The sequence below is a fragment of the Salvelinus fontinalis genome, chromosome 31 (assembly GCF_029448725.1).
Source record: "Salvelinus fontinalis isolate EN_2023a chromosome 31, ASM2944872v1, whole genome shotgun sequence".
Lineage (NCBI taxonomy): Eukaryota > Metazoa > Chordata > Actinopteri > Salmoniformes > Salmonidae > Salvelinus > Salvelinus fontinalis.
In genome coordinates, this window is record NC_074695.1 from 674988 (window position 1) to 689549 (window position 14562).

At 43.1% G+C, this 14562-nt stretch overlaps 1 protein-coding gene across 5 annotated transcripts in view; it reads left to right on the forward strand.

Annotated features, from left to right (window-relative positions):
* ccdc120a (coiled-coil domain containing 120a) overlaps nucleotides 1-14562 on the forward strand; it is a 190793-nt gene that overhangs the window by 49503 nt on the left and 126728 nt on the right. The window contains exon 1 of one of the 5 annotated variants that reach the window (XM_055891075.1): nucleotides 1439-9159. The exons of 3 other annotated variants lie outside the window; for them this stretch is intronic. The gene's annotated coding sequence lies outside the window, so the exon portion shown is untranslated. Of the gene's footprint in view, nucleotides 1-1438; nucleotides 9160-14562 lie in introns of those variants that run through there. One more of the 5 variants, XM_055891074.1, reaches the window with a different exon arrangement.

The following is a 14562-nucleotide window of genomic DNA, read 5'->3' on the forward strand; positions in this document are numbered from 1 at the left end:
CATCTTTATTATTCGTAGCGTTTCAAATAAGACCCAGATGTAAACAACCATTTATTAATCCAACATTATTAAAGATTAAAGGCAAAAGACAGGTCAAGGGCAGGCAGGGGTCAGTAATCCAGATAGGTGGGGCAAAGGTACAGAACGGCAGGCAGGGGTCAGTAATCCAGATAGGTGGGGCAAAGGTACAGGACGGCAGGCAGGGGTCAGTAATCCAGATAGGTAGGGCAAAGGTACAGAACGGCAGGCAGGGGTCAGTAATCCAGATAGGTGGGGCAAAGGTACAGGACGGCAGGCAGGGGTCAGTAATCCAGATAGGTGGGGCAAAGGTACAGAACGGCAGGCAGGGGTCAGTAATCCAGATAGGTGGGGCAAAGGTACAGAACGGCAGGCAGGGGTCAGTAATCCAGATAGGTGGGGCAAAGGTACAGGACGGCAGGCAGGGGTCAGTAATCCAGATAGGTGGGGCAAAGGTACAGGACGGCAGGCAGGGGTCAGTAATCCAGATAGGTGGGGCAAAGGTACAGGACGGCAGGCAGGGGTCAGTAATCCAGATAGGTGGGGCAAAGGTACAGAACGGCAGGCAGGGGTCAGTAATCCAGATAGGTGGGGCAAAGGTACAGAACGGCAGGCAGGGGTCAGTAATCCAGATAGGTGGGGCAAAGGTACAGAACGGCAGGCAGGGGTCAGTAATCCAGATAGGTGGGGCAAAGGTACAGAACGGCAGGCAGGGGTCAGTAATCCAGATAGGTGGGGCAAAAAGAGGGGAAAACGCTGGTAGAAACAAAACGCTTGACGAAACAAAAAGACAAAGGGCTGAGAGACATGGGTTTAACACAGGACACATGAAAGGTGGGATGTATACAAAGGGTACGAGGCAACAGAAGACGAACAGCAGAGGGGCTAATAATTTTAGAGATGGGGAAACGGGCCGATAAACCGGGGGGGAGAGTTTGCGGGATTCCACCCGGAGTTGACGACAGCGTGGGACAAACATCTGGGCAGAAGGTATGCCGACCTCTACTAAACTAACAGGATTTGGTATGGGTCCTCAGATCCTCAAAAAGTTCTGCAGCTGCACCATCGAGAGCCTCCTGACCGGTTGCATCACTGCCTGGTATGGCAACCGCTCGGCATCTGACCGTAAAGCGCAACGGAGGGTAGTGCGAACGGCCCAGGACATCACTGGGGCCAAGCTTCCTGCCATCCAGGACCTCTATACCAGGCGGTGTCAGAGGAAAGCCCATAAAATTGTCAGAGACTCCAGTCACCCAAGTCATAGATGGTTTTCCCTGCTACCGCACGGCAAGTGGTACCGGAGCGCCAAGTCTTCCACCAAAAGGCTCCTTAACAGCTGCTACCCCGCCCCCCCCCCCCCCCCCCCCCCAAGCCATAAGGCTGCTGAACAAGTAAACAAATGGCCACCGGACTATTTACACCCTGACGCCCACCCCCCCCACTTGTTTTGTTTTGTACGCTGCTGCTCCTCGCTGTTTATTACCTATGCATAATCACTTCAGCCCTACCTACATGTACAAATTACCTCGACTGACTCGGTACTGGTACCCCCTGTATATAGCCTCGTTATTTTATTGTGTTACTTTTTAAAATTGATTTTTTACTTTAGTTCATTTGGTAAATATTTTTTTCTTGAACTGCACTGTTGGTTTAAGGGCTTGTAAAGTAAAGCATTTCAAGGTCTAAAACGTGTTGTATATTCGGCACACGTGACAAATAAAGTTGTTGATTTGATATCATTCTGCCAGGTAGGCATACTTTAGGCTACTTTGTAGCTAGTTAACATTTAATTGTCCCCGTTCTACAGTCATATGAATGGACGAGCTTTGACACTGTCATGATGTATAAAAACATGGGATATACTGTATGTCCAACCCACCGATAGAGAAGGTGATCTACGTTGTCTGTAATCTGTCATATTGTTTCGGCTGATGGCTGATAGTGTTGTTCGGATAAGCTTATTCATTGTGTTGTTCCATGTCTCATTGTGGGTTTTAATGAACTGCTGCCAGAGTTCAGTCACAGCAGGACAGACTACGGGACTGTTCATTAGGGCACACAGTAGGAACATATTTTGCAACAAAATAGGAAAGTGTTTCTGATGGGACAAGTCCAGGTAGTTCCTCCCCATTTCAGTCTGTTTTTCTTTCACTTGGGTGCCTAATGAACACAACCCACCCCTCTTCTCTCCTCTCCTAGTGGTACAGCCCACCCCTCTTCTCTCCTCTCCTAGTGGTACAGCCCACTCCTCTCTCCCAGTCAGTGTCTGAAATGGAACCCTATTCCCTATGTAGTGCGCTACTTTTGATGGCTCTAGTCCCAAAGTAGTGCACAATGTAGGGAATAGGGTGTTATTTGGTGCACAGTCCCAGTGTGGGAACTGTCCCTCAGCCTATCCAGGGTGAATTCCAGGAAGGGCCAGAAGCAGTACAGGAGATGCACTCTGTTCCCAGTGAGCCCCAGCTCAACTTCCCCCCATTCAAACACTTTCTCTAACACACACACACACACACTTCACTGTGCTGTGGCTGTTGCCTTTCGTGTGGTAATTCAGGGGCTATTTCTGATCTGCTTGTGACAAGTTAAAGTAGTAGGACGGAGACCTGACTGGTGGGTTCTTGTTAAAGTAGTAGGACAGAGACCTGACTGGTGGGTTCTTGTTAAAGTAGTAGGACAGAGACCTGACTGGTGGGTTCTTGTTAAAGTAGTAGGACGGAGACCTGACTGGTGGGTTCTTGTTAAAGTAGTAGGACAGAGACCTGCCTGGTGGGTTCTTGTTAAAGTAGTAGGACGGAGACCTGACTGGTGGGTTCTTGTTAAAGTAGTAGGACAGAGACCTGACTGGTGGGTTCTTGTTAAAGTAGTAGGACAGAGACCTGACTGGTGGGTTCTTGTTCAAGTAGTAGGACAGAGACCTGACTGGTGGGTTCTTGTTAAAGTAGTAGGAACGAGACCTGACTGGTGGGTTCTTGTTCAAGTAGTAGGACAGAGACCTGACTGGTGGGTTCTTGTTCAAGTAGTAGGACAGAGACCTGACTGGTGGGTTCTTGTTAAAGTAGTAGGACAGAGACCTGACTGGTGGGTTCTTGTTAAAGTAGTAGGACAGAGACCTGACTGGTGGGTTCTTGTTAAAGTAGTAGGACAGAGACCTGACTGGTGGGTTCTTGTTCAAGTAGTAGGACAGAGACCTGACTGGTGGGTTCTTGTTAAAGTAGTTGCTTGTTATGGCAAGTGCTTGGCATCTGACTGTAAGTCTTTACAAAGGGTACTGCGTACGGCCCAGTACATCACTGGGGCCAAGCTCACTGCCATTCAGGAACTCTGTACCAGGCGGTGTCAGAGGAAGGTCCTAAACATTGTAAAAGACTCCAGCCTCCCAAGTCATAGACTGTTCTCTCTGCTACCACACGGCAAGCGGTACTGATGCACCAAGTCTGGAACCAACAGGAGGACCCTGAACAGCCTCTACCCCCAAGCCATTAGACTACTAAATAGTTAAATATTTAGCCAAATAGCTACGCAGACTATCTGCATTGACCCTTTTTTGCACTCATTTTCTGGGTTCATCACATACGCTGCTGCTACTGTTTATTATCTGTCACTTTATTCCTAGTTATCTATCATGTTTCAGGTCAGACCCAGATGCAGACATCGTCGAAGTAACAACAGTTTACTCATTTAACAGGGGCAGGCAAAAGGCAGGCAAAGGTCAATAATTTAGATAGGTGGGGAAAAGGTACAGGACGGCAGGCAGGCTCAGGGTCCGGGCAGGCAGAATCGTCAACACCGGGTAAACTAGGTAATAGGAACAATCGAGAGACAGAAGCAGAGGGCAAAAGGCTGGTAGGCTTGACGAAACAAAACTAACTGGCAACAGACAAACAGAGAACACAGTTATAAATACACAGGGAAACAGGAGACAAAGGCTGTGCGACATGGGTTTAACTCTGGACACGTGAAAGGTAGGATGTATACGAAGGGTACGGAGGAACAGAAGACAAACAGCAGAGGAGCTAATGACTTTGGAGATGGGAAATGGGCCAATAAACGGGGGGAGAGTTTGCGGGATTCCACCTGGAGGGGCAGATCTCTGGTGGACAGCCCGAGACAATACCTAATAATAGCAATACAACAATACCTAATAGCCTATACCGGAGAGCCGAGGTCCGGTGGCGATCTGCTTGTCATCGATGCCTGGAGGTGGTCTTGAGGAGGGCCGACCGGGCTCTCCTCCAGGTATGACGACAGCAGAGGACAAACGTCTGGGCAGAAGGTATGCCAACCTCTTCTTCCTGCTCAGGGAAGATCGGGGGCTGATACCCCAGGGAACACTCAAAAGGAGATAGGCCCGTGGCAGAGCAGGAAAGGGTGTTGCGGCTGTATTCGACCGACACAAGCTGCTGGCTCCAGGTGGTGGGTTTGGTGGAGACCAGGCAGCGCAGAGTAGTCTCTAGGTCCTGGTTGGCTTGCTCCGACTGGCCATTAGAAGTCTTGGGGTTCCGGGGTAGAGGTCGGGGGCTATAGCGGCGTGACAGTGCATCCGGCTTGACATTCTTGGTATGCGGGAAAAGTTGAAGCATGTGTGAACAGCAGGGCCCATCTAGCTTGCCTGGAGTTGAGGCGCTTGGCTCTGCGGAGGTACTCCAGGTACTTGTGGTCGATCCACATGATGAACGATGTTCTGCCCTTTCCAGCCAGTGCCTGCATTCCTCCAACGCCATCCTTACCGTGAGAAGCTCACTATTCCCCACATCGTAGTTCTTCTCCGTGGCGATGGGAGAAGAAGGCACAGGGATTTAGTTTGAGGTCCAGGGCAGAACGCTGGGACAGGACAACCCCAACTCCGACATCCAAAGCATCGGCATCCACCACGAATTGACGGGATGGGTCAGGATGAACCAAGATGGGAGCTGTGGTGAAGCAATGTTTGAGGTCTGAGAACGCCCGGTCAGCAGCTGGAGACCATGTGAACGGAACCTCGGGCGAGTTGAGTGCTGACAGAGGGGGAAACCAGGGTGCTGCAACCCCGAATAAAGTGGCGATAGAAGTTGGCAAACCCCAGGAAACGTTGCAGCTGCACCCTGGAAGTAGGCTGGAGCCAATACACCACCGCTCTCACCTTCCCAGGATCCATTTGTACACTCCTAGTGGAGATGATCTACCCCAGAAAGGGGATAGTGGAGCGATGGAACTGGCACTTTTCTGCTTTTACAAACAGCTGGTTCTCAAGGAGGCGTTAGAGAACCTGTCAAACGTGCAGCACATGTTCTTGGGTGGAGCGGGAGAAGACGAGGATGTAGTTGAGGTAGACAAAAACGTACTGTTTCAACATGTCACAGAGAACATCATTAACCAGAGCCTGGAACACAGCAGGGGCATTGGTAAGGCCAAATGGCATGACCAGATACTCGTAGTGACCGTTGGCTGTGTTGGTCTCTGGTTCCGACAGAGAGTACAGTCGTCCTTGGGGCGGAATAGTGCTAGGGAGAAGGTCAATCCCTCAGTCATATGGTCGGTGCGGCGGAAGCGAAGTGATGGCACCAGTAGACCATTTAATGAGGGGAGTCGCTGGAGCAGGAGAATCCCAATACCACAGGAATCTGTGGAGACTTAATGAGCAGGAACTGGATAGCCTCGCTGTGGTTCCCTGACACATGTAGATTGATGGGAGTGGTGTTGTGGGTGACCCGGCCTATAGAGCGCCCGTCCAGCACTCTAACATCCATGGGAATGGAGAGAGGCTGAGTGGGGATGCCCAGCTCGGAAGCCAGGGTAGAGTCCAAAAAGCTCTCATCGGCTCCAGAGTCGAGGAGGACCTGGAGAGATTTCGACTCGTTTCCCCACAGCAGAATGGCATGAAACGGAGTGCGAGTAATGGTTGCAGAAACGTTATCCATATGTCCCACCAGAGTACTCGATCCTACCAGTGAGCCTGGTCTTTGAACAGACCCTGTATAGCCATTCCGCTGGAGACAGCCCAACTCTGCCTAATTGCTCGGGAAACGTTGACTCGGCCGTCTTTGGCAACTCTTCGGGGTACCTCGGGTAGCCTTGGGTTCCCTCGGCAGCGGGGCCGTCGGGGACTTCCGGGATGCCTCGGAGGCGAAGTAACCTCCTCGGACGGGCGAAATCGAATCTCCTCTCCCTCCGTCATTCCCGTAGTCGCCCATCGATCCTGAGGCCATGAGGGAATCGAGATCCGTTGGTAATTCTGCACGGTCCTTGACCTCCTCCGAGACTCCGTGTAGGAACATGTCAAACAGCACTTCCTGGTTCCAGGCACTCTCGGCTGCCAACGTGCGGAAATCCACTGCATAGTCTGCCACACTGCTGGAGTCCTGCCGAAGCTGGACTAGCCTCCTGGCAGTCTCTCTCCCTGACCTCTCCCACGAACTCTTCCAGACTCCTCCTCCCATACGGCAAGCGCCCACCCAGACATCAGCATGATAAGGTACGCTATCGTAGAGCGGTCCGAGGGGAAAGAGGAGGGCTGAAGCTCGAAGATGAGAGCCCACTGAGCTAGAAATGCTCGACAGGTGCCCGGCTCTCCGTTGAAGCATTCTGGGGGGCGTGGCTTTAACTCAGTACTGGTACCCCAGGTATATAGCCATGTTATCATTGACTCAGTACTGGTACCCTGTGTATATAACCATGTTATCATTGACTCAGTACTGGTGCTCTGTGTATATAGCCATGTTATCATTGACTCAGTACTGGTACTCTGTGTATATAACCATGTTATCATTGACTCAGTACTGGTACTCTGTGTCTATAACCATGTTATCATTGACTCAGTACTGGTACTCTGTGTATAGTACCATGTTATCATTAACTCAGTACTGGTACTCTGTGTATAGTACCATGTTATCATTGACTCAGTACTGGTACTCTGTGTATATAGCCATGTTATCATTAACTCAGTACTGGTACTCTGTGTATAGTACCATGTTATCATTAACTCATTACTGGTACTCTGTGTATATAGCCATGTTATCATTGACTCAGTACTGGTACTCTGTGTATAGTACCATGTTATCATTAACTCAGTACTGGTACTCTGTGTATATAGCCATGTTATAATTGACTCAGTACTGGTACTCTGTGTATATAGCCATGTTATCATTGACTCAGTACTGGTACGCTGTGTATATAGCCATGTTATCATTGACTCAGTACTGGTACTCTGTGTATATAGCCATGTTATCATTGACTCAGTACTGGTACTCTGTGTATAGTACCATGTTATCATTGACTCAGTACTGGTACTCTGTGTATATAGCCATGTTATCATTAACTCAGTACTGGTACTCTGTGTATATAGCCATGTTATCATTGACTCAGTACTGGTACTCTGTGTATAGTACCATGTTATCATTGACTCAGTACTGGTACTCTGTGTATAGTACCATGTTATCATTGACTCAGTACTGGTACTCTGTGTATAGTACCATGTTATCATTGACTCAGTACTGGTACTCTGTGTATAGTACCATGTTATCATTGACTCAGTACTGGTACTCTGTGTATAGTACCATGTTATCATTGACTCAGTACTGGTACTCTGTGTATAGTACCATGTTATTGTTACTCATTGTGTATTTATTATGAAGTTATTTTACTTTTCTATTATTTCTCTATTTTCTTTCTCTCTGTATTGTTGGGAACGACCTGTAACTAAATAATTTCCCTGTTAGTCTACACCTGTTGTTTACGATGAATGTCACGAATAAAACTTGATTTCAATTTGATTATCTTAATTGTATTACCCTGTTTGAGTTTTCAAACATTTTCTGAAGTTTATAATTTCCACTTTAAAATATCAGATTTGATTTGCCCTAACAAAAAATATATAAGACCCTTACAAAAAAATGTTTATTTTATATTTATAATCCACATAATAATTCCCATTTCCTGTTGCTGCAGCATTATTTCCTCGCTGTGAGAAACTGGTCAAATGACGATCCTACATCTGTAGCAGCCTGCAGTAGGCTACATAATAACTGAAACCAGATATCTGTCTTTTCCTGCTCTTTCTTTCTGTGACCATCTCTCTCCAGTCCTCTCTTAGGGTTGTTAGGAAGCCTTCTTGTCTAGCTTTCTACTAGTCATTATTAATTGTGATAGATTTTTTTTCAACGTTTACCAACAGTAGACTGGAAGATAAACGCCTGAAACCTGATACCTGTCGGGCGAAGGCTATCTACATTTACCTCTGTCTCAGTCTGTGACCATCTCTCCAGTCCTCTGGTTGGCTACTGCTGGAACTTGACAACTGTCTTGTAACAATGTTTCCATTTTTCAAACTCAGTGGACAAAACAGAGAACTCAGCATAAAATGGCAACATTTGTAGCTACTCAGGAAATGACAGAAATTCGATTTTTGAATTTAAGTGTATAAAAACCAAAACAATGACTGATGACTGTTATTCTCCAAAGGAAATGTTGAAAATACAGGATCATACATACAACTTCAAAGACAATTTATCACATAAAATTCTGCACAGGGTTTTGAGTTGTTTCTTCTTGCAGAGTCTACATCTGGATACAGTTTAGGTAGCCTTCACATCAGCTATAGTGGACCAAACCAATCTTTAAAAAAATATATATATCTGAATAAACACGCCTACTAAACCTAATTATAAAACATATCAAGTGATGTAAAGGGACTTGTTTTATACATATTAGATGAGAGATTGAATTATACTATGGTTGTCTTTTTCGCTTACAAAGATCTGCTGCCCCTGCTGTTTCTACCCCCCCTCTGCATCTGACCATTTGGTATCGCCGCAACAAGTCGCTGTGTACGGAGTCTCTCAGCCGAGAGAGAGAGAGAGGTAGCTGCGCCCCGTCTGACTGCCAAACACCGAAGAGAAACGCTCTACGGGACTTTTAAACGAGGACTTTGAGAAGTTTCATCCGCGCGTTTTTATTGACGCATTTCATCATTTATTTACATGATTGCTTCGTGGCATACCGGATCCGTTGTAAACGAGCGCCAAGGGAATATACGGTATACATCGAAAGGGTTGGTTCGGGTTGGTTACATACCTGTGTTGACATCGATCTTCGCTCCGCATGCTGTATGGTATGCTCCACCGGCTAGTTTAAACAGCATATCAAGGTAATCAGCCGTAACTTACAGTACGTATTCTTAAACGTAATATCCTACAATACACGTGTGTTGTTTAATATCACATTGTTGAATGTTTCCATGTTCACATTTGGAAACTTATGGCAAAAGGTTGTTTTTATTTTCCGAAGAAGAGGAAAAGGCACCACTGTAGATTTTTATTTAAATATTAATATATTTATTTATTTGTCAGTGCCAACCTTTTTTATTGAAATAGGTCATTACTTTGATATGACTATCAAGGATATGAACGTGAGGTTTGAGACTGGCCCTGTGTGCTGATCGATCCTCTGAGTCAACGTGTTGGTGTAGGAGCGCTTGGTAAAAGCACGGGTCATTGTTAACATCTGTCTGTGGGAAAGTAGGACTACACTGTAATCCCAACCTGAGCATACTGTTGATACTTCTGCACCGGGGCCACAGCCAGAGAGATAGTCTACTGTGTGTGTGATACTGTTGATACCTCTGCACCGGGGCCACAGCCAGAGAGATGTGATACTGTTGATACCTCTGCACCGGGGCCACAGCCAGAGAGATAGTCTACTGTGTGTGTGATACTGTTGATACCTCTGCACCGGGGCCACAGCCAGAGAGATAGTCTACTGTGTGTGTGATACTGTTGATACCTCTGCACCGGGGCCACAGTCAGAGAGATAGTCTACTGTGTGTGTGATACTGTTGATACCTCTGCACCGGGGCCACAGCCAGAGAGATAGTCTACTGTGTGTGTGATACTGTTGATACCTCTGCACCGGGGCCACAGCCAGAGAGATAGTCTACTGTGTGTGTGATACTGTTGATACCTCTGCACCGGGGCCACAGCCAGAGAGAGAGCCTACTGTGTGTGTGATACTGTTGATACTTCTGCACCGGGGCCACAGCCAGATAGATAGCCTACTGTGTGTGTGATACTGTTGATACCTCTGCACCGGGGCCACAGCCAGAGAGATAGCCTACTGTGTGTGTGATACTGTTGATACTTCTGAACCGGGGCCACAGCCGGAGAGATAGTCTACTGTGTGTGTGATACTGTTGATACCTCTGCACCGGGGCCACAGCCAGAGAGATAGCCTACTGTGTGTGTGATACTGTTGATACCTCTGCACCGGGGCCACAGTCAGAGAGATAGCCTACTGTGTGTGTGATACTGTTGATACTTCTGCACCGGGGCCACAGCCAGATAGATAGCCTACTGTGTGTGTGATACTGTTGATACCTCTGCACCGGGGCCACAGCCAGAGAGATAGCCTACTGTGTGTGTGATACTGTTGATACTTCTGCACCGGGGCCACAGCCAGAGAGATAGTCTACTGTGTGTGTATAGCGGGAAATCTGTGTTATTACTGTAGATACAAGTGAAGATACAGGGTGATCAAATTAAGATCCTACATCTATATGTGTTACATAACACCTGGCAGAACCATTATATAACACCTGGCAGGACCATCACATAACACCTGGCAGAACCATCACATGACACCTGGCAGAACCATCACATAACACCTGGCAGAACCATCACATAACACCTGGCAGAACCATCACATTACACCTGGCAGAACCATCACATAACACCTGGCAGAACCATCACATAACACCTGGCAGAACCATCACATAACACCTGGCAGAACTAACACCTGGCAGAACCATCACATACCACATGGCAGAACCATCACATAACACCTGGCAGAACTAACACCTGGCAAAACCATCACATAACACCTGGCAGAACCATCACATAACACCTGGCAGAACCATCACATAACACCTGGCAGAACCATCATATGTATATATTAACTACATTAATACAACGGTGTATCACTACATTAATACAACGGTGTATCACTACATTAATACAACGGTGTATCACTACATTATTACAATACATTAATACAACGGTGTATCACTACATTAATACAACGGTGTATCACTACATTAATACAACGGTGTATCACTACATTAATACAACGGTGTATCACTACATTAATACAATACATTAATACAACGGTGTATCACTACATTAATACAACTGTGTATCTCTACATTAATACAACGGTGTATCACTACATTAATACAACGGTGTATCACTACATTAATACAACGGTGTATCACTACATTAATACAACGGTGTATCACTACATTAATACAACGGTGTATCACTACATTAATACAACGGTGTATCACTACATTAATACAACTGTGTATCTCTACATTAATACAACGGTGTATCACTACATTAATACAACTGTGTATCACTACATTAATACAACGGTGTATCACTACATTAATACAACGGTGTATCACTACATTAATACAATACATTAATACAACTGTGTATCACTACATTAATACAACGGTGTATCACTACATTAATACAATACATTAATACAACGGTGTATCACTACATTAATACAACGGTGTATCACTACATTAATACAATACATTAATACAACGGTGTATCACTACATTAATACAACGGTGTATCACTACATTAATACAACGGTGTATCACTACATTAATACAACGGTGTATCACTACATTAATACAACGGTGTATCACTACATTAATACAATACATTAATACAACGGTGTATCACTACATTAATACAACGGTGTATCACTACATTAATACAATACATTAATACAACTGTGTATCAATACATTAATACAATACATTAATACAACGGTGTATCAATACATTAATACAACGGTGTATCACTACATTAATACAACGGTGTATCACTACATAAATACAACGGTGTATCACTACATTAATACAACGGTGTATCAATGCATTAATACAACGGTGTATCACTACATTAATACAACGGTGTATCAATACATTAATACCACTGTGTATCACTACATTAATACAATACATTAATACAACGGTGTATCAATACATTAATACCACGGTGTATCAATACATTAATACAATACATTAATACAACGGTGTATCAATACATTAATACAACGGTGTATCACTACATTAATACAATACATTAATACAACGGTGTATCACTACATTAATACAACGGTGTATCACTACATTAATACAACGGTGTATCACTACATTAATACAACGGTGTATCACTACATTAATACAACGGTGTATCACTACATTAATACAACGGTGTATCACTACATTAATACAATACATTAATACAACGGTGTATCACTACATTAATACAATACATTAATACAACGGTGTATCACTACATTAATACAATACATTAATACAACGGTGTATCACTACATTAATACAACGGTGTATCACTACATTAATACAACGGTGTATCACTACATTAATACAATACATTAATACAACGGTGTATCACTACATTAATACAATACATTAATACAACGGTGTATCAATACATTATTACAATACATTAATACAACGGTGTATCTCTACATTAATACAACGGTGTATCACTACATTAATACAACGGTGTATCACTACATTAATACAACGGTGTATCACTACATTAATACAACGGTGTATCAATACATTAATACAACGGTGTATCACTACATTAATACAACTGTGTATCACTACATTAATACAACTGTGTATCACTACATTAATACCACTGTGTATCACTACATTAATACAACGGTGTATCAATACATTAATACAACGGTGTATCACTACATTAATACAACGGTGTATCACTACATTAATACAACTGTGTATCACTACATTAATACCACTGTGTATCACTACATTAATACAACGGTGTATCACTACATTAATACAACGGTATATCTCTACATTAATACAACGGTGTATCACTACATTAATACAACGGTGTATCTCTACATTAATACAACGGTGTATCACTACATTAATACAACGGTGTATCAATACATTAATACAATACATTAATACTACGGTGTATCACTACATTAATACAACGGTGTATCACTACATTAATACAATACATTAATACAACGGTGTATCACTACATTAATACAATACATTAATACAACGGTGTATCACTACATTAATACAATACATTAATACAATACATTAATACAATACATTAATACAATACATTAATACAACGGTGTATCACTACATTAATACAATACATTAATACAACGGTGTATCACTACATTAATACAACGGTGTATCACTACATTAATACAACGGTGTATCACTACATTAATACAACGGTGTATCACTACATTATTACTACGGTGTATCACTACATTAATACAATACATTAATACAACGGTGTATCACTACATTAATACAACTGTGTATCACTACATTACTACAACGGTGTATCAATACATTAATACAATACATTAATACAACTGTGTATCACTACATTAATACAACGGTGTATCACTACATTAATACAATACATTAATACAACGGTGTATCACTACATTAATACAACGGTGTATCAATACATTAATACAATACATTAATACAACTGTGTATCACTACATTAATACAACGGTGTATCACTACATTAATACAATACATTAATACAACGGTGTATCACTACATTAATACAACGGTGTATCAATACATTATTACAATACATTAATACAACGGTGTATCACTACATTAATACAACGGTGTATCACTACATTAATACAACGGTGTATCACTACATTAATACAATACATTAATACAACGGTGTATCACTACATTAATACAACTGTGTATCACTACATTAATACAACGGTGTATCAATACATTATTACAATACATTAATACAACGGTGTATCACTACATTAATACAACGGTGTATCAATACATTATTACAATACATTAATACAACGGTGTATCACTACATTAATACAACGGTGTATCACTACATTAATACAACGGTGTATCACTACATTAATACAATACATTAATACAACGGTGTATCACTACATTAATACAACTGTGTATCACTACATTAATACAACGGTGTATCACTACATTAATACAACTGTGTATCTCTACATTAATACAACGGTGTATCACTACATTAATACAACGGTGTATCACTACATTAATACAACGGTGTATCACTACATTAATACAACGGTGTATCACTACATTAATACAATACATTAATACAACGGTGTATCAATAAATTAATGCAACGGTGTATCACTACATTAATACAACGGTGTATCACTACATTAATACAACGGTGTATCACTACATTAATACAACGGTGTATCACTACATTAATACAACGGTGTATCACTACATTAATACAACGGTGTATCTCTACATTAATACAACGGTGTATCACTACATTAATACAATACATTAATACAACGGTGTATCAATAAATTAATGCAACGGTGTATCACTACATTAATACAACGGTGTATCTCTACATTAATACAACGGTGTTTCACTACATTAATACAACGGTGTATCACTACATTAATACAACGGTG